This window comes from Mus musculus, chromosome 13 (assembly GCF_000001635.26).
Source record: "Mus musculus strain C57BL/6J chromosome 13, GRCm38.p6 C57BL/6J".
Classification (NCBI taxonomy): domain Eukaryota; kingdom Metazoa; phylum Chordata; class Mammalia; order Rodentia; family Muridae; genus Mus; species Mus musculus.
This window is the reverse complement of record NC_000079.6, coordinates 39,820,321-39,841,897: the sequence shown is the minus strand read 5'-3', so window position 1 is coordinate 39,841,897 and position 21,577 is coordinate 39,820,321. Positions and strand designations below refer to the sequence as shown.

General features: G+C 39.3%; 1 long non-coding RNA gene across 2 annotated transcripts; it reads right to left on the bottom strand.

Moving 5' to 3' along the window:
* Positions 1-10,722: 10,722 nt before the first annotated feature.
* Positions 10,723-17,719, bottom strand: A230103O09Rik (RIKEN cDNA A230103O09 gene). 2 transcript variants are annotated; one of them, NR_167689.1, is made up of 2 exons: positions 17,425-17,719; positions 10,723-11,337 (listed from the first exon to the last, which is right to left on the bottom strand). It is a non-coding gene; the product is annotated as an RIKEN cDNA A230103O09 gene (long non-coding RNA). The 2 variants fall into 2 exon arrangements; NR_167690.1 differs by having other exon boundaries at positions 17,492-17,719.
* Between the last annotated feature and the right edge of the window lie 3,858 nt (positions 17,720-21,577).

Below are 21,577 nucleotides of genomic sequence, written 5' to 3'. Positions count from 1 at the left end.
CCAGAAAAATGTTAATTGCTCCTCAACTAGGCATGGGATTCTATGGATTCTATGCCTACCTCACCCCTTCACACAAAGATTTTGTTTGTCTTGAGTTTTCATGGGTCTTACCCATGATGTCCCACCACTGTGAGTTCATTTACACATCTATTCCATTGTGTCTAGAATACGTTCTTTTCCTGAAGTCATTCATTTTCTCTGGCTCTTAAAATCCTGCCACCCATTCTTCCCCATAGATCCCTAAGTCTTGAGAGGCAGGGTATGATATGATATAGATTATACCATTTAAAGCACCCTAATGTCTTTATTTTCTGAACTATGTGTGATTTTCTGTATTAATAGTCATAAACTGCAACAAGCGTATCTCATGGAAGCTGAACTGTGCCCCTTATGTATGGCTCTAAATTTTGATATGGCTATGCATTCTCTGTTTAACAATAAGTCATTAGCAGTCATTGTGTTGTTATGTCCATTCAGCAGAATAATCGTAGTAGGTTTTCCTCTGGAGTCAATGTCCTATCTAACCACAGATTCTTGGACTCACTGACTGTATCAGACATGGCTTCCATCTTGTATGATAGACTTTAAGTCCAAGTAAAAAGTAGTTGGTTTCTCTCATAACATTTATATCACAATTGCACCACCAGACATTTTTTTCCTGGAAGAAAGAAGGCAATTTTAAAATAAAAACTATCTAAAAGCCAGGTGGTGGTGGCGCACGCCTTTAATCCCAGCACTTGGGAGGCAGAGGCAGGCAGATTTCTGAGTTCAAGGAAAGCCTGGTCTACAAAGTGAGTTCCAGGACAGCCAGGGCTACACAGCGAAACCCTGTCTCGAAAAACCAAAACCAAACAAACAAACAAACAAACACCAGAAAACAAAAAAAAAATCCAAACAAACAAAAAAACAAAAAGAAAACCCCCCCAAAAACAAAAACAAAACAAAACCTATCTAAAATATAATAGACACAAGTGGATAATTATTAAATATCCCTTAGTGAAATTCTGATGTTCAATTAATACATGTCTCTTTAGAAGGCTAAATGTTGAAGGAAAAATATCAATGACATCGTTCTTGTCTTCTTTTGTAGAAATATGAGTTTCACAGTTTCATTATTTGCCTTGACTTATATGTCTTTATGTATTAATATGCATAAATATTAATACTTGTGATTTTCAGTCCAACACTCTGCCCATAAAGATACTTGTGGTACTCACCCTGCACCATTAACTTTTGTTTTTGTTTTTTCCTGTTAACAATGCCTAACTAACAACTGGTTCTTAGGTGTAATTTGGCAAAGAAATTATGATTTCCTTTCATTGGACTAAGCTGCTAGTACTGTTCTCTCAGCTACTGAAATTGAAGCAACAACATTGCATTGTGCCTCTTTCTAAAAAGTTGAAGTCATTTGTGAACTCTCATTAAGCTCCTTCTGGCATTTTGTGTAAATGACATCAAGTTTAGAATTATATTTTGCCATGTGATACCTGCTTTGGAACAGAACATAATTCTTATCACTTAGCTATATAGCTCTGTTTCAGGTAAAGCTAGATTTAGAGTCAATGATCTTAAAACAGTAAATAAAAGGTTTGTGGTTGAATTTTTAACCCATTCTATCTAGATAGTAGGGCATTAGCTGAGTGGGTGTGATGCACACACTGTAGGTTGTGTGCATCAGAGGACATTGTACTCATGGTAGGCAGAAGGATCCAGAGAAAGGAGTGCTTCCAAAAGCGTGAGGGAATTATGCTCAATCTTTCTTGTTTCTCTTGTACTTACATAAACTTTGTTTCTACATCCTGATTTATATACCACCCACCCCACCCTAAAATCCTTCCCTAAACATCCTCATCCTGCTTTCCTGATCCTCGAGTTCTTATACCTCTAGGATTCTTAGCAATGCAAGCTCAGAAGAGACCAACTGGTCGAAAGGCAATATTGTACACTGATAAAGTATCTCAGGAATGGATACAGTTTAAGATATACTAGCCAGTGATATTTCACATTTATCCTTATAAATCCCTAGATGGAAAGACAAGTGGCACATTTTAACATATTGTACATACAATGTCCATGTTCTTTTGTTACTTTTCTGTCATTTAAATGAAGTTCTAATAGTTTCCTTCTACAGTCAGTGAGTTGGCACAGACACCTGTATGATCCATATCATGGATGATAGCTATGTAAAGTTAAGTCATCAAGCAATATAGAGATCTTGTTATACAAGCCTTCATTAATCAGCAGGTTCCTATAGAACTAATATATTAATAAATAAGATCACTGGGATAAATAAATATATTTAACAATGATACACAGTGATAGAAATTAGAGTAGGGACAATATCTGAGTTGGTTGTTCCTAACTTTTCTTCATCTGTGGTTATTCATTCACTTACTCCATGCACATTTTGGGGAGTTAATTCAGGTGTCTTTAAGTAAATGTGCTCGCTAGTTTTATGTCAACTTGACACAAACGAAAGATAACTGAAAAGAGTGAACCTCAGTTGAGAAGATCCTTTCAGAAGATTCAGATTTAAGGCATTATTTTTAGTGATAGACTTATGATAGGTGCATAAACTCAAGATTACATGGGACACTAGTCCATTGTGGGTGGTGCCATCCTTGGGCTGGTGGTCATTGGTTCTATTAAAAAAAAAAAAGCAGGCTGAGCAAACCATGAAGAGCAAGGCAATAAGCAGCACTCTTCCATGACCTTTGTGTCAGCCTCTGCCTCCAGGTTCCTGCCTTGTTTGAGTTCCTGTCCTACTTGTCTTCAATAATGAACAGTATTATGCAAGTGTAAGCAAAATAAACCCTAACCCTCCCCAAGCGGCTTTGGCCATGGTGTTTCATCACAGCAATAGTAACTCTAACCAAGATAGCAAATACACAAAGCTTAGTCTCTATGTTTTGGGAAATTGTGATCTTTAGGCATAGAAGCTGCTGAGGATGAAATTTCAGCTCATAATGCAAGAGACCAGAGATTCATGCCCTTTCCATTGTTATAAAAATTCTAGTACATAACTGGTTTTATCTTAATTTTTGAGGATAACTCTAGAGACATTCCTCAAATGTTTGCAACATTTAGAAGAGAAGTATTTGGACTAATTAAACATGAGAACTTTCCAAAGAACCATGTCAAGAAAGGTGATAAATAAAGGAACCTGGACCCAACTTGGAAGAGGCCTGAAATGGTCCTTCTGTCAAACTGGAACAAAGTATTTCAGACTTTTCATTTCTAAGGTAGCCATTTTTCTCTCAGAAACCTAGAGGCTGGTAAGTGCAAGATCATGGCACCCTCAAATCGAGTTTACTAGTGATGGTTAAGTCTCTGTTGACAAGATGGCATCTTTAATATGGTAGTCCTCTAGAAGGGAGAAATCCTTGCTCTCCATGTGGAAGAAGAGATGGGAAGATAAAAGGGCCAAATTCCCTTTCTTCGCTTTTATTACCTCCACACTTTCCAAAATGTCTCATCTTCCAATACTGTTGAATTTGGGGTTGCTTTTCTGGAGTCAGACAAGTGCTACCATTGTAAAACAGGTCCCTTACAATTGTATTTCTCACATGTGGATTTGGGATGATGCACTAAGTGTGTAGAAAATGTCAACTAGTCAGAAGTGGAACAACATGAAAAACAGAAATAATTATTCATATGTATAAGTGAAAAAAAACAACATCAAAACAGAAGTAAACTGTCCTGCAGTAGAGTTGTTAGTAGACTAACAAATACAGGATAAATACTTAGAAAATCCCCAATAAAATAAACTAATTATAAAAATTTAATAAATAATAAGATACTTACATGGATGCATAGTACCTCTCAACAGCTTAGTTATTAATCATACAACAACTATTCACTCTACAATATAAAAACCTAGCAGAACACAGTAAGTTGGTCTCCAAATATTCTGTCACTTATATTTGGCCTGATAGCATGTGTTTTCAAATCCAATGAGCTGAGAATGTAGCATTGTTTTTTTGTGTTGTTTCTACTAAAGATGTGTAATCAGAGAGATGAGGGTATCAAGCCATAGAGAGCAGAGTGGTACAGAATTACAGAATTTACCTGAAAAAACTACAGAGGGATTATACCACAAGAGAATTGATTAAAGAGATGTTGCTAAGCCAAATGACCTTGATATTGAACTGATTTTTTTAAAAAGCAGCTATCAACAGCATTTGGATGACTGATAAAATGTGAATGCAAACTAAGCTAGGCAACATCATGGCTGCTGAATAGGAAGTTCTTGTCAGCTCTGCAGAATGACAGAACTTTTCAGGAATAATTTCAACTGGCTAACATTATTTTAAAAATCACTGTTTAAAAGAATCTATCTGCCAATATAGCTCCTTTCCTACTAAATCTATCTCCTATGTTTTGGCAGAGCAAAATGTGAGGGTACTTATGAAGTTAAAATAGACAGCTGAATAAAAGTCATTAAGTTCAAAATTTATTTAAATGGTTATATATATATATATATATATATATATATATATATATATATATATATATATAAATTGACACGGACAATATTTTCTATTTATTTATTTATTTATTTATTTATTTATTTATTTATTTTGAGACAGGGTTTCTCTGTATAGCCCTGGCTGTCCTGGAACTCACTCTGTAGACCAGGCTGGCCTCGAACTCAGAAATCTGCCTGCCTCTGCCTCCCAAGTGCTGGAATTAAAGGCGTGCGCCACCACCGCCTGGCAATGATTTCCATGTAAACAACTAAAAATGACCATCTAGAACAACAGCACAGTGCCAGATGGGTTTCCTGGAAGACTCTCACCAAAGCCCCAGGACAGAGGGAATGTATATGATCCTCAAGTGAAACTTGAGTGCCAGAAATGGACTCATTCTTGATTTGGATGCTGGAGGTATCTGTAAAAGTCCGATGTGTTGTGCATAGGGCCAGGGTACACTCAGCAGGCAAAGGTACTGCACACTGCCAAGCCTAATGACCTTAGTTTTATCCTTGAGACCTACATGGTGGAAAAGAGCTGATTCCCGATTGTTCTCTCCATACATGTGCGATGGCCTACGCACGCACGTGTGCACATGTGTGTGTGAGAGCACACACGCACACACAGCAAATAAATAAATAATCATACTTTTAAAAGAGAATTGTGTGGTTTGTATGTCTGCTTGCACACAATGTGGCAGCTCAATAGAACAGCTTGCAAATACCTCTCTGAATGAGGGAAGTTGTAGTTCTTTTCGCTTATTTACCCACGTGGCCTTTAAAACTCCTTGATATTGCAGTACATCAGATGTTCTGTGAGCTTTCAGAACCTTTCATCCTGCTCCTAACTTGTTCTTCTCAAAAGCCATTTAATATTTGCTTACATGCATCAAAGAGTGTAAATATTCAATCCTAATTGCTGATGTTGAAAGATTGCGGGAAGGAAAAAAAAATGTCATGAAAGATGTTTCCTTAGGTCATGTGAATGGCATTTTTCACTTCCCCAAACTTTATTTTCTCTTCCAATTTCCAGTGTGGCTACATCACACAGTCATCTTCCAGGGCACTTAAAAAGTTCAGGGAACCCATTCGATGTATATTAATCCACTGTAAAAACAAATACCTTGAGTGCTTGCTCTGTGGCAACGCCACTCATAAATGCTGGCGGTTGGTAGTCATGGGATTGGTTGGCTTCTTGCCCAGACAATGGCCCATGGGTGGGAACTCTGCCTAAGAATTTTAAGATACATTTGGTGTCCGTTGACTTCTCCTCTGTATAAATCTCATCTTTCATCTTTACTCAGGGAAGAATATTACAAAAGAACAAACAGAAGCTTTGCTTTAGTCTTTCACAGCAGTAATAGGAAATATGTGGTGGCATCAAGGAGAGAAATCTTTGTGGTTGAAATCCTGCACAGAAAGTGTAGCCAAACAAGTTTGCAGGGAGGGGTCTCCCAAAGCCCTTTGCTTTCCAACATTGCATCTATTGTGATGTATTTTCTGAAAGCCACCCAAGTATAACTATTTATTTTAACTAAAGTAATCGAGATTAATGTTAGCAGTTATGACACACACTGTCTGCTAAAGAACACATAGAACAATTGCTCAGGGCAAGCTTCATTAAGAAATCAGATAAAATTAGTAAAACTGATTATATTTCAAAACTCAGCAGCAGCTAAAATTGCCATTCAGGAGGTTCCAATTAGCACAATTGGTCTTGTTCACAATCAGCTATTGTAATCTCATTAGCTTATTATATTTTAATCACTCTGATAACAGCACAGCAAAACTTATTTTATTTTGCATGGCTAAAAACTGGCCAAATTGGGCATGTGGCCTACCTACTAGCATTAAATACAGGGACCTTTGGAATTTGGCATCTCTCCTGTTCTTTCGGGAGAATTAACCCAATCAAGTGTCAGCCACACGTAAGTCCCCTTTCCCTGACAGTGAGAGGCAGGCTGCAAACAGACATCTAATTTGGCATCCGCTGTTGGAGAGGAGGGGTGGGATTCATTATGCAGTTGACACTGTGGTTCAAATCATTTTGTAATGGCATTTGGAGAACTCATGCTTCCTGTAAGAAAGGGAAAGAAACGAGGAGGAAGCGGGGGAAGGAGGCAGATTTTCCTGATCACCCATGTTTAACTTTTGTATCTTTGCAGTTTCACTGTCTAGGTTCACGAATATGTTCTAAAGATACCATCTTTGCAAAACTGTGAAATCTTTTTTTTTTTTTTCCCTGTTGTTTTGGTAAGAGCTGGCAGCATACAGCTAGGAAACTGGTGCTTCACTGATCCCTGGTACTGACTGACTCAATGAGATTATGTTCTATTGGTGGCAACTGGGGTGTAACAGCCATCTACAGAAAGCAATAGGTTGCCCTATTTTCAGGCTGAAAATGCTGTGTGTTTTATGATCTGCCTCTATCTTGCACACCAGGGATGCGTCTGTGGCTAAAGCCATAATAGGATTTTCCCAAATGATACAAAAATACAAATATTCTGACCAACTGGCTTGCGGAGGTTGCTTATTTTCCAGTGAACTTTCCGACTGCCTTTTTTGCCTGCACCTCTTAAGAGTATCTTTGATTTCGATTCTGCATGATGAGGGCGTTGACAAAGGCATCGGTGATCATTAATTGTGTGCTGCAAAAGGAAACAAACAAGAGAGGCATCATGCCAGAAGACTTAGAAACCCGGGTTCTTGGCAGGACCCCACAAAGCAGGAAAGGCTGGACTGGGAAACAACCAGAGCTGAGCATGCCGGGAAGTTCAGAAATCCTTCCAGAGCTTTGAGCCCCTACTACATTTGGAGAAGTAGAAACTAATCCTATCTTTAAAAAAAAACAAAAACAAAAACAAACAAAAACAAAACTCAAAAAAAAAAAAAAACAAAAAAAATCACCAACCATAAAAACAAAAAAACAAAAACCAAAGACCAAAACTACTATTCAGCTGTTTTACAGTTCAAGGTATTTTCCTGCCTGTAAATAAATAAATAAGAGAAAGTATCCTTGAAAAATCCCAGGAGGGAAAGTTAAATGAAAAGGAAAGACAGAGTCCTTCTGTGACTATCATATTACCATACCTAAGCACTGAAAAGGTGAACGTTCATCATTATTAACATCATTCAATTTGTGTCTTTAATTATAACTTTTGGGGGCATGAATGGCTCCAGAGAAATTAGTCTTCTATTTGCTCCATGAAAGAATTTAATAAGTAATACATTATGTTAACTGATTTTTAAAAATCCATTTAATTTCTCCCTGAATTCTATTTTAGGCTGATGAGTTCTGATATTACAGAATTTTCTATCCAGCATCTCTTGCTCAGGTGGTCATAGATCATTGTTTCTTAAAACATGAGGTTCTGGGCTTTGTGTGTTTATGATTGCACTTAAATATCACCATTCTGAGGCTCCTTCTCTGTAGCTGTGTGTTAACCAGCTGCAGACTCTCACTGCCTTTATGAAAATGCCGTCTGATGATTTGAATGATGGTCCCAGGTTGCCTTTGAGCCATCTCCTCTGTTTCTAACGATGACACTTGCATGTTTGAGGGGTTCAGGTTGTACAATCAATAAGGCTCCTTTCTTAAGTCTGGTATTCAGGTGGCTACCCATGTGATCAGGATGCAGCATGAGTTTCAGGACAAGGAGAATTTCTTCTACCCCTCCTGTCTGCTCTTATGATAACGGACGACTATGATGGTCTCTCATAGCAACATCGACTGGGAACCACTATGTAGAAGGTGGCTTTGCAGGCTTTGGCTGAACACAAGCAGCGAAGGCTGGTTTAGGAGACTTAACGTCTCTTAAAATTTCACAGAAAGAGGTTTTTATAGACAGATTACGTGCACCTATCTGCATAAAATATGCATACATATAAAATATGTATATAATTACATTCAGAAAAAGTTATCTATATTTAACTATGTATTTACATATATGCAAATGTTATTCAGTCAAAATGGACCAAATACGATTTTGTATAAAGAAACATTTCTGCTTATTAATGGGTGTTAACCTGTCCCGTTTAACAACGCCTTTTTGTTTTTATGAGCCATGCTGATGTATGACATTAAAGACAGTAAGATGTCAAAGGACAACGGGAAGATATTTCCTATAATAGAGGCTATATATATATATATATATATATATATATATATATATATATATTTATGGGTTTTTTTGAGACAGGGTTTCTCTGTGTAGCCCTGGCTGTCCTGGAATTCACTCTGTAGCCCAGGCTGGAGGCAATATTTTTGTTGCTCTCATCAATGCTGCCACAGAGAAATTTTTTTAAATAAATCTTTAATTGGATTATTATTCTAAAACAAGTCAGGTTTTAGAAATTTGAGATAAGCTTGGCTCCAGAATTCCATTGACTTCTCTTCCTTTGTTGTCTTTGGTGAAACATCAAGAAGTGAGCAATTTGGGCTGTTTGACAATGGCCAAAATACCATCAATTTAGTGAAGGTCCCAGATGCTGTAAGAGAAGATGAAATACAGCACATTGACTAAATGAAGGTGGCTATAGATGTTACGTGGAAGAAAGGATGTCTCAAGGAGTATTAGTAGGAATTCTCTAGATGCTGAGGAGAATATTATTATTGAAGGTAAATACCAATCTATGACTATTGATACTACCAATAAATGGAACTTATGAAGGTAGGGTATTCTTAAGATGGGAGATGGTGTGGAAAGTAGTGCTAAATGGTTAAATTTTAGCATATCAGAATGGAGCTGTAGAGATGACTCAGAACTTGAATGCTTGTTCTTCCACAGGCTCCTGATTTGATTCCTAGTACCTACTTTGAACAGTTCACAGTTACAATCTATAATTCCAGGGCACCTCGCACTGTCTTTTGATCTCTGTAGGTACTGTGTGGAATTCACTCATGCACACACAACACACACACACACACACACACACACACACACACACACAATTTGAAAATTAATCCTTTTATTCAGAGAATAAACGAAGTCAATTTGTGGCTCAGCAAGGCCAAGTCAAAGTTGGCATTTGATCTAAGAAGGTTCTGAGGTAATGCCATTTGGGCATTTGGACATCCATAATGGTAACTAGTATTAGACACAATGTTGAGTTTTCTTTTAAGAAGTATACCTGAGAAAATCACTAGTATGTGCCTGACTATTAGAAGTAGCTTGGAAGTCAGAGCACACTCAATAAGAAATTCTTAGGGAACTACATATGGTAAGCATGAACCATTTTTTTTCAAGATGCCTTGGCTTCATTTCTTGCCTCTCTCTTTATCTCCCATTACCCTAGGTCCCTCCTGGGGTTAGACTTTTTCTTCCCTTCCCCACATACCATTTCTCTTCTTTCTACATCTCTCTAAAACTGCATAGCAGAATAGGTGGATCCTTCAGGTAAAGCTAACAATGGCTTCTCAGGACTCTACCAGGGACACTGTTCGGTCTCATCTATACTAAGTCAGTAACTGTGTTTTACTGCATTATTCTCAGGTTTCGTAATTAGGGCTGGCTGGATGACTCAGTCTAGAAAGTACTTGTACTGCAGTCATAAGGACACACACACACACACATACACACACACACACACACACAGATATCTGGGTTCAGTGGCATGCACCTGCAGATCCCTGTGTTGGGGATGTGAAGTCTGGAAGATCACTGGGGCTTACTGTCTAGCCCCAACTCCAAAAATGGGTGGATGGCATTTCTGAAAGATTACAACCAAGGTTTTCCTTCAGCCTCCATATGCATAAGCACAAATATGTATCTAAGCACACATGTATATGTACATACTAGAATGTGCAATCGTATATACTCACACATGCATAAAAATTTCTTTTACTTAGCTTGATTCATGAAATTACTGTTCTTATAGGTCAAGAGCCAATGATTTCATGCAGCTTTATGGATTTTACATGTTTTAACACATTCTTGCTGTTTAGTCTTTCAAAACAATACAAAACTAAGAGCAAGGTGTATATGGGCATACTATGTTACTATAAAAAGTCTTGGATGTGCTACTGATCATGAATGATAAAATGCTACTGGTCTTTAATGTATTAATATCTGCATAGGTAGGTGTACACACCATCTATTGCCTGATTGGGTGCTTCTGAAAAGTTCGAAGGTCTACACTCACCCACTCAGCTCCCTAAGGTAATGATCATTAAATGACTCCAGTTGGGATCAGTGGCTAAGGACGAGCTGGAGAACCACTCCAAGTGTGGACAAGCAGGAATAGTTAGCGTGTTCATTCAATTAAAAACTATTTATTCTTTTCTTCATTGAGTGAACATTTATCTAGTCACCACCCTGTGCCCCTGAATCCGGTTCACAGGCAACTGTAGATTTTAATTGGAGCAGCCGCACACCTTTGATTATATAGCTTAGTATTTATTATCTCATTCCTAATAATCTCTAGGTTAATGTCATGCTAGTTATGCCAGGTATAAATACAGTAGGAAAGTACTGACTCCCCCCAGGCCTCTCGCTGGTCACAGAAGGTTGCAAAGCACATAGAAGTGTCCCAGAAATTTCTTGAAGTTTAATCTTGTATGGAGATGGGCCATGTGAGGTTTCCCTGATTTCCCAAAAGACTCTGGCACCACCTCATCCTTCCATTGTCCCAGTACTTTGTCACAACTTGCTCAGTTTTTAATTCACAACTTACACCTCAGGGTTTTTCAACCTTGTTACTGCTGGCTTGGGGAGGGTAGGGATATGTTCAGTGAGTGGGCTGTGCTGTGCTGTGTATCAATATCCTTGTTATCTTCACGCCAGGTACAGATCACATAACTCCTTCCATCCTCCTGCATCCTCCCATCATGACAACCAAAGATGACTCCAGGTTCTGTCAAATGATTTCTGAAAGGCATAGAGAAATCTATGAACTAGAAGACAAGGTTTTGCTGTTTTATTTGACCTGAAGCCCCCAGAGTAACATAAACCTTCCTCCTTACTGACTTCACCTTTCATTTGCCTCCTTCTCCAAGCAGGACATCCATTTGCCATGTATATATCCAAGCAAGGTGATACTCACTTGGACTCCCACTACCCCAGAAACAGAGATAGGAGGACCGAAGGCTCAAACTACAGAAAGAGTTTGAGGAAAGTCTCACCCAGGAGACCCTGCTTCAGACTAGCCCTCCCCAAAATAAAGATGTGTGCATTATCACCTCACAATAATAAACTACAGTGCAATATTTTAACAAAATCTTTTCTATAAATATTTTTCATAGAATCCTGGGAGGAGTCAGTCATTTCTCTTACTGTATTTATAACTGGCACGCCTCCTATGTAGTTCTAAGTAGCATGGCATTAACCTCCACTGTGGATGGCATAGAAGCTGCAGGTATTCTATGCTCAGGAGTTTTTGTCATCCTCAAAGCTGGTGAGAACATCTCTGAAAGTCAATAGGCTATCAAAGGTCCCTTTGTTTGTTCCCGTCTTTGTTAATGACCAATGCTATGCATAGAAAAAGCTCTCAACACACAGAACAATTAAATAATTGGCTTTAGCAGACTGGGAACATAGTTCTGTCCCCAAAATTCACCTCTGCACAACTCCTGGGGTATCTGGACTCCAGATAAGTAACCATTCTGCATCAGGAAGTAGGGACACGGGGGACCTGGCTAGGGTCCCCCCATCCTTTGATCTCTCATAAGGAAAGCTGAGACTTTTTTTCCTTCTCCTCAGGAAAATGAAATTAATTTGGAGTCTTTCAGCAATCTTGGCATGTAAAATAATTCAACAGAACCCCAATTTGGGGACTGCTGTGTTTGTGTTCCCTAGCTAAGCACCCTAGATATCAATACTTAATGGTATTCTCTAAGCTCAGCCAGTGAAGAAAATAGGCTTGTTATCTATCAAAGCACATTTTACTTTTTGACAAGTAACAGGCAGCGTGGGGAACGCAGGGAGGCTGAAATAAGAACCTAAAAGGAAACTCATATAGCATCTGCTGTCCTTTATCCCCTGATGGCCTTTCATAGCATCATTCCAGACGTGAGCTGGTTCTGATTGAACATCCCTTGATTTGTTTCGAGGAGGGGTGGGAACAGGAGGAGGTGGTGGATGTAGCCTGCCTGGCAGCAAAAGGGAGATGCTAAAATCTGCTCAAATAATTGGAAACACGATAGATTTTTCCATGGCCAATGCCAGTGGCATCTTGGTTTCTCCATCCCTCTCAGTTGAATTTGTAAAGTGCATTATCTTATTGGTTTTAAAGTTTTCATTTCACTTATTTGCAGGGGGGAAATTTGAACAAATCACCCATGATGGATTGCCTAATTTCCTAGACTGAATAAACCAGTTTTATGAGATTGCCCATTCCTGGGTTATTAGTGAACAGGAGCATTGATCAATTCGTAACCTTAAAGGAAAGGCTTACTGAATTATTTCATTTGAACGGTTTCATTATTGGAACCGTAGTGTTGGAAACAAGCGTGCCAGGAATGGAGTTGAGAAGGGTCTTCTAGCAGAATTTTATTTGCTTATTCTTTCCGACCGAGATGCTAAAATTGGCCTGAGCCACAGATGTCCGAAGATCAGCAATCACTGTGTGAAATCATCTTTGATCAAAAGATGAGGAAGACCCAGAGAAATACCACTTCCTACACAGAAAAATATAGGCTCAGTATAATCCACTACAAATTTCTTCTGCCTTCATCTATAAAATACAGAAAATAAGGAAAACCAAAGAGGATGTAATCATATGTTTCTTAAAGTTACATGAATAGTTTTAGGGCCATTGTCTATGGAAGTCTTCCTTGGTGATGAACAAGGAATAGAATTTGTATTTGTTAGTCGGAATCATTTAAGTAGGGGTTGATGTCACAGAGCCTCAAAATTGGTACACTCCAATGACAGTGGTAATATTATTGTCGTAACCCACTCTTTTTTGTTTTCTTAACCTTCAAATTGAAAAAGGCCTCACAAAAATAAAACTGGGAGGGTGGTATTGCTATCTAAGGAGGAAGGCTTTGAGGAACTACATCACATAAACTAGGATATAGTTTTCTTTCTGCTGTTTTTCTTTCCCTTTTTTCCTGTGAAAAAAAGAGACAGTTCTGATTTTTTTCTTTGTTTTGTTTTTTCTTCCCCAACCCTCTTCATGCATGCATCTTAGTGATTATAAACATTTCCCAGTAGGCACTGAGAGGGAAAGCAGCATCTCCTTGAAAGAGGCGAGAAGGGAGTTAAAAACTTTTGTGTGAGAAGTCTTCACTGTGAAATGTTATCTTTTGTTAGTTCAAAGGTTCCCAAAGATATAAATTCTTCAGCACTGCCCCGAGGTGCTGGGGATGTAAATTGAATACTTTACAATTTGTAGACTGTTCCTGCAGTAATGTGTATCTCCTCTGTGAGTGAGTGTTTGGGGATTTTTCAATTACTAGAGTCTGAAAACTCGGAGATTCTTTAGGGCAGAAAAAAAAAAAAAAGATTCTTCTCAAAGTTGAGGCACTGATGTTCAAATTAGCTGCCAAAAGCATTGTAATGATCTGTGTTCCAGATTTTGCTAAACAGGGAAAAATGGCCCATTTTTTTTGTCAGGAGGAAAATAAGCTCTTCTAACCCACAGCCATGAATAACTGCAGGCCAGGTTAGGTGATAGGTTAAAAGTGAAATGAATTGTTGGTGTGTGCCATATATAATAGACTGATGCTGCTTCCACAACACTCATATGAACTCCTTTATATATATATATATTTTCTTTTGGTTGGGAGGGTGTTGAATTCATGCATACAGTTTTTAGGCTTACTGTTGTTTGCTTTAAAACAAAAAAACAAATAAAAAAAAGTCTGAAGAAGTGTTTGATTAAAGGAAAGGTATATGGACATTTAAAAGTAGGCAAACTTCAGAATTACCAATAAGATAGCAAGCTGAAAACATCTAAATGACTGTAAAAAAAAAATCACAAAATTTTCACTAATTCTGCCAATTCATTCTTATAAGATGCCTCCATTACTCAATTAATAATTAAGTTTCCATATTTTCCTAAGCTAGAGCTGCAACACACTAGAAATATTAATACAAGCTATTGTGAGGGAAACACACACCAAAAATGAGCAGAAGAAAGAATGTGACTATCATATATTTCCAGCTCTTATATTAAGAGTGGACAAATAATGTCTGAATTAGAATGGCAGCTATGGTGGGATTTTTATTTTTTCAAACCAGGATGTTAAAAAACAATCATTTAGATATAATTGTTTTGTTTTACTAAATGACTTCTGTTTTGATGCCCACATCTGAAGGATCTGTCACTAGACGGCTGAAAGTTCAGATGCAGAATTCCGTATTTTCTAAAATGGTTTCTTTCTCTAAGTAGGTCAGATACTCTCCTGTTGTTATTTCTTGCAAATTTTGCATTCACGGTAAATGCAAACTGCTTTAGATAGGAAAATAAGTCATAATAATAAACAACCCCTCCCTCCATAGTGGGTACAACCAGGCCTGGGCTGTTCAGCTGCTCAGGAAACAGTCATGCTGGGATCCCTTTAGTCCATCAGCAGAGGAGGGTGGATTAAAAAAGTAGAATATTATTCAAAACCCCCAGAATCTTTTATTTGTTTCATACTTCTTGAGCATAGTACTTTAGTAGGGGCAGGGGAATAAGACATAAAAAGATGGCACAAAACTACAATTAGTTATGAATACTTGCTAGGTCAGGTAGGTAGTTTAAAACTTGTATTTCCAACTAATAAGCTTGTATTGAGAAATGACTATATTCCAGGCAATAATGCACAGACACCATCTTGGAACTGGATCTTAAGGGCTTCCATCCTACGGCTTTCCTATGAATAAAACATGCTGAAGGAAAATAACAATTGATATCTAAAAAAAAAAAAAAAAAAAAAAAAAAAAAAAAAAAAAAAAAAAGAATTTCAATCTTGAAAAACAGTCAGGTGGTATATACCTTTCATTCCAGCACCTCAGAAGGCAGACACAGGAAGAGCTGGAGTTCGAGTTCAAGGCCACTCGGCTGCAGAGTGAATTTGAGGCTACCCTGAGCTACCTTGAGAAACTATCTCAAAAACTCAAAATAAAGGAAGCAAACAGCCTGTAGTCTTGGGGGGTGGGCATAGAAATGCATTAATCCTGGGGGGAAAACGAGAGGCAAAGGAGGGAGCCCGGGGCTGATTCCTTACAACAGTTTTTCCTAACCAAAGGCGCAGAGTGTAGGGAGGGAGTGGACAAAGGTGCTTGATTACAAGCCCCATATACTGAGTTCGATCCCTGAGACCCAGGTGGAGGAAGAAGAGGACCAACACAAAGCTGTCCTTTGGCTTCTGCATTCACACAGAGGTGTGCAATTCACTTCAGGGAACGCCCACATTTGCATGACCCAGAGGAGACACCAGTTATAGACTTGAAAGAAGCAAGTATAAAACGGGATGCTTTCGCTTCTTCTTTACTCCCCAGATTGAAAACTAAATTGGACCAAAAATGGGCATCGCTGTGACGATCACTTAGGCGTCTTAAAAAGCATTCTGACTTTTCAACAGCAAATGAACAAAAGCTAATTTGCAGACAGCCATAAGCAGAAGGGTGAGTTTGACAAAAGTTGACTCTTCAACTTCCTAAGAGTGAGCCATTGCACTAGCCTCTCCTAACTATACCCAGAACCCGGAAAGAGCTGGGCATGGTGTCTCATGCCATTAAACCAGCGCTTAGGAGGATGCTTCGGGTCCTATAAGGTTGAGGGAATCTGGGCTGCATACTGAATAGCAGGGCGACCGGGACAATAAAGTGAGAATGTGGGGTTTTTTGTTTTTGTTTGTTTGGTTGTTTTTTTTTTTTTTTTTTGATTCATTGTTTTATTTTGTGTTTTTCAAGACAGGGTTATTCTGTGTCACTGTCCTAGAACTTGTTCTGTAGACCAGGCTGGCCTCCAAGTCACAGAGGTTCACCTGTCTCTGCCTCTCCAGTGCTGGGCTTAAAGTCATACACCACCACACTCAGCAGAGAATACCTGGTAAAAGTACTCAGAGAGAAGGGTGGGGGAATTCAAATGACTGATCATCCCTCTCCCCAAAGGCAAAAACAAATAAAAGCAATATGGAGGGGGGAAAAGAGGGGGGAAAAAGTAGAACTGTAAATATGCTTTGAAATTAATGTTTTATGAAAACAGTGAAATAAAACATTTGAAAATGTAATATAAATGGCCAAACTTGTTCCCTCTTAAAGTGAATGCTATTAAACGATAGATATGTTTCTCATATTGATCAATAGTCATGCAAATTTAATAAATTGTTCTCCTTATAAAATCTAGCCTCCTATTCTATCAGAAGCTGTTAACTCCAGCCAGACAGCTATTTAATGACAAAAAGCTCAAAGGAGAAAATACAAATCAGATGGTTGTTCTACCAGGAAATTGTTAATATAATCTTAAAATATACTAACTTCTCCTGAGTTTGGAAGCTACTAATCTAAGTGTCATAAGATTTTATGAAAGATCATTAAAATCCTATATTAGCATTGCTAACTCTGAGTCCCACATTGAGCGTTAGCATTTTGCTCCTTTATTCCGTAGAATTGTCCATGAGAAATTCATGTAATTTGTAATATTCCTAGATACATATCTTGTAATCATTAGCAAATTGGAAGTTCATTTACTGCGTGTCCAAGAACAACACTTCAATAATGTGTCTTTCTATGTCAGGGCAAGTCACGTTCACTTCCATTGGTTTTATTGTTTTTCCGGTTTTTGTTTTCTTAAATCACAGTTCATTGTCTCTACTCCAAGGTCAGATCTCTGGTCAGCAACTCTAGATCTGTAGTTAAATCTTATCCTGAACACAACACCAGCCCAGCTCCGGGTACCACCCGCCCAGATGTGCTGAGCTCCCTTTCCGGGAGATGCCTGCATACTTGTCGGGTCTCCTTGCTTGACTACAAAGCCTGCACAAACAGCAGCATGGCCCCTGTGTTCCCTGGCAAGCGTCCCACCTCTTGGCTTTGAGCTCTGCTGACATGTAGAGAGGTTTTCCGTGCAGCCATCAGGCCCAAGGCTCACCTTGAGCTCCTCAAGCAGGAAGAGGGCGCGGTTTGAAAGCCCCGCAGCTGGCGTGCCTGGGAGGAAGTAGAGGGAGGAGGGGAGACGACGCTGGTAGATGCGCATCTTGGCCTGGAGTTCAAGGCCACCGCTTTGGCTTCTGGGCTCCCGCTCCTGCCAGCCCGCGCCTCCATCCAGCAGCCCCGAGAAGTCTCAGCCTGCAATGGCAGAGAAAGCCCTCATCTATCTGAGGAAAGAAGCCACGCCGATGGCTCCCTAGTGGATGTAATTGTGCTCATTACTGCCATTTACATTTCATCACCCGATTACCACAAATGCCTCATTACTGCTGAAGAGGGTTTTGCTGGGGAAAGGCTTGCTAACTATTCATTCCTGGGCTCTGGATGTCACCAGACCGGCTGATTGGAAAAGGAGGGTGAGGAGGAACTGAGAAGGGGCGAAGGTGAAAAAGGTCCTCTATCAGATTTGATTAAAGGACGTGATTTAAATCGATATTTAATAAAGTGCCTGCTACGGCGGAACACGGGGAGGTCCCCGTGCAGGCAGAATCGTGATTAGGAGCCCCACACTGCCTGCTACACAGCTCAATTGGGTTTTGTGTCCTGGCCTGGCACCTGTGTCCCTCAGAACTGCGCCTCCAAGGTAATAGGTTTATGAGCCGATGAACAGAGCTGATAGCTTCTAAATGGATTAACTAGGTGTCTGCAGTCTGGCGATGAATGCATCAAGCCAAAAGGGGGAAAAAAACAGTGGGGGTGGGGAGAATTGGTTTGCATAAATGGGAGAGTGATAGGAAGTGTTGACAGATACGGTGCTCCTCAGGAGCCCCACAGGGTAAACACTGGCTCGGTGCCTGCCATTCAAGTGCTGTCTCCATGGGTGAAGATACCAGGCTGCTTAACAAGCCAGGCAAGTGCTGAGGAACAGGCTGATTCTGAAAAAGGCATCGACTGGGTTGGGCTGGCCCACTGGCTACACCGGGGATGTGCCTGGGCAATCATGGTTTGTTTTTTTGTTTTTTGGGTGTTTTTTTTTTTTTTTCCGTGTCTAGTATGGAGCATAAACATGGAATAGAATCGTTTGGCTAACTCTAGTCTTGGAAATATCTCCAAGGTGGTACTATGACTCTGTGGATCCTTACGGGGTTGGGTAACTTTTCGGGAGGTTAGTGTGGGGTGGAGTGTGGGGGTCAGTGTTAAGTGGCTCCATCTACTGTGAATACAGAAGGGGAGAAGGGCGCAGCAGGGACAGTCTTCACACGGTCGTTCTCTCTAGTTTTTCTACACCCTTCAGAGATGCCTATGTGGCTGGACTTGTGTATTTTTGTTTTGTTTTAAATATGAAATTGGAATTATAAATATAGCCATTTACATACATGGTTCTTATATGTAATGTGCTCATGAATACAATATTTTCCCATGTTAAAATTCAACTTATTTTTTCCAAATATTCACCAACGAAAGGATGCTAAAGAGATACAGTACCAATTTCTGGCTACATTGCTTAAGTATCACAATTTATTCCCTTTTTCTAGCATTAACCCACTGTAAAGTAGGACTCTACTAAATGACAAGCTTTCTCTATATATGTACCCAGTTTTAACAAGCTATAGTTTAGGAAATGATGCTATTTTTGAAATGTAAAGTGTGTGTATGTGTGTACTCAGGTGTTTTAAATACTATTTATGAAAAATAAGTGTATGTGTACTTAAAGACACACTTGAAACACCAAAGGCAGTTATTTAACATGAAATATAAATACTGAACGATTCCGTAAATATAGTCAGAACTCACACAATGGCATGCAGTGCTGTGATTGGCCTCACCCTAAACAGCTGATCATGGAGACAATTCTGAGAGACATCAGCCAGCTATCATAGTGGAAACTTGAGTGTACAATGCATAAAATCCTAAGAAAACTCAGTGGAGGATTGATCTGAAAATATATAGTTAGTTTTAAAATCAGAAATAAAACACAGAATTTTAAATGGCTTTATGAACTTAGGAAAATTATAAGCTGAATTGTGGGTTTATGGCAAGATATTGCTAATAATTGTCATATTTCTATTGCTACTACCTCAGTCACTCTCGTGCGTGATTCCTATTTCCCACAAACTATAAAATGCCAGCGGATGCTTAAGACATTCCAGACAACTGTAAATCTGCACACTCCCCATCTGTGTGCAAGATAATAATAGCAGGAGCAAGAGAAACTGGGAAAATGCTTTGTCTTTGGAAACTAGGGTTTAACAAAGCAACATAGAGATACTTAAGAAAGAACTCACTGAGCCACCTGAGTAGAGCTGGTGGCTTGGGAGGCCACATCCTTCAGAAATAGGCTCAGCCAGCTTAGGCATCCTTCCTCTCCTCACCCCACACCCCACCCCCATCCCTGCCAACCAGCCAAGACTGGTTAGTCCAAGAAAAGGCCTGACTCTAAAATACAATCGCTAAAAATAAAACTGAAACTTGGCAAGATGAATACCAGAGAACTGAAAGGAAAAGGAAAACTAAAGAGAGTCACCCTCCACGTGATGTCTGGGGCCATGAGGGACCACAGACGCAGTAGCAAGAGCAGGGACTGTTTCACCTAGTAACATGGTGGCCATCTTAATTTGCATCTGGATATTTTGAAGTTAGAAGAACGATGAAATTACACATTTGTTTTCTGACTTTAATTTTTTATTTGGGAATTTTATAAATCCATGTCATTCATTTCGATCCCCCTCTCCAGTTCCTCTCTCCTCTCCCTTACCATTTTCTACTCCTAAATTTATGTGCTCTTTCTAAAAACCACATTGTCTACTTAGTGCTGCCTCTACATCAATGAATATAGGACCACCTATTAGAATATAAGCAGCCTCTCAGAGGCCTCTTTGTGGAAAGCAAACAGTCCATCCCCAACAGCCATTAGTTGCCTATAGCTCCTGAGGGAGGATGGAGAATTTCTTGAGACCGTCCCCTAACTGTGCTAGGCTCTTTGGCTGGCTTGATCTTGTCCATGTCTTGTGTATGGAGTCATAGCTCTGACTTGTTCCTGTGCTTGACAGTGTTTTAATGCCTGGCGAATGCTGTTTTACTGCACATGTCCATACATGTGAACATTAGTTACTTTTCTACTGCTGTGACAGAACACCAGGATCAAGGAAACTTACAGAAGAAAATATTTCATTGTGCTGACCATCCCAGACTGTCAAGAGTCCATGATGGTGGAGCAAAGGGACAGCTGGGAGCTCAAATCTCAACATCCTAAGCAGGAGGCAGGGAGAGAACTAGAGATTGGCAGGAGAGCCTGTGCCCGACACATCTCCTTCAACAAACAGTTTCACCAGCTGGGGACCAAGTTTTTACACTCACGAACCTATGGGGACATTCCCAGTTTCATCATCCTCTGACTCTTAAAATGTCCCTCCTTCAGGATGGCTCGTGGTATAACTTTAACCAGGTGTAGTAATAGCCCAAGCAGCATTCTTACTGCTTAGCATTGATTTGGCTATTTTGGAACTTTTGTGTTTCCATAACGATTTTGAGATTATCTTTTCTCTTCCTTAATCAAGCCATGACTAGAGGTTTGTTTGTGATTGTGTATGCTGGGGTTGATGCCGGGGTAGTTCGTGCCTTTCAACCATTTCCCAAAGTCAACAGAACACGGTCCTAAAGCCATCCAGGAACTTCTCAATCAAGGTAAAAAGCAACATCCCTCCCCCCCCCCCAAATAAAACTGTCTCCTAAAAGTTATGCTTATGAGAAAAAAAAAAAAAAAAAGAGCAACCATAGAACAATGAAGGCCAATATCATACAATGTTATCTTAAAAGGAGTAAAGATCTTTCAGAAATCACTGCTCACAAAACAGGAAGTCCGTAACAAAATATTTCTGAAAATAAAGACACAAACCCAAGTGTTTCTACAAAGAAAAAAAAAAAAAGAAAAGGAAAGGAAAAACGGAAAAGAAAAAGAAAAAGAAAAAAAAGTTTGAAAATCAATACAAATATAAAAAGTTCAAAAGCAACTTAAACAATAGAAGCTTCTGGGAGGGAGGTGTACCAAGCAAAGAAGGAACAGAATTCTAGATAGAATTGAAAACAT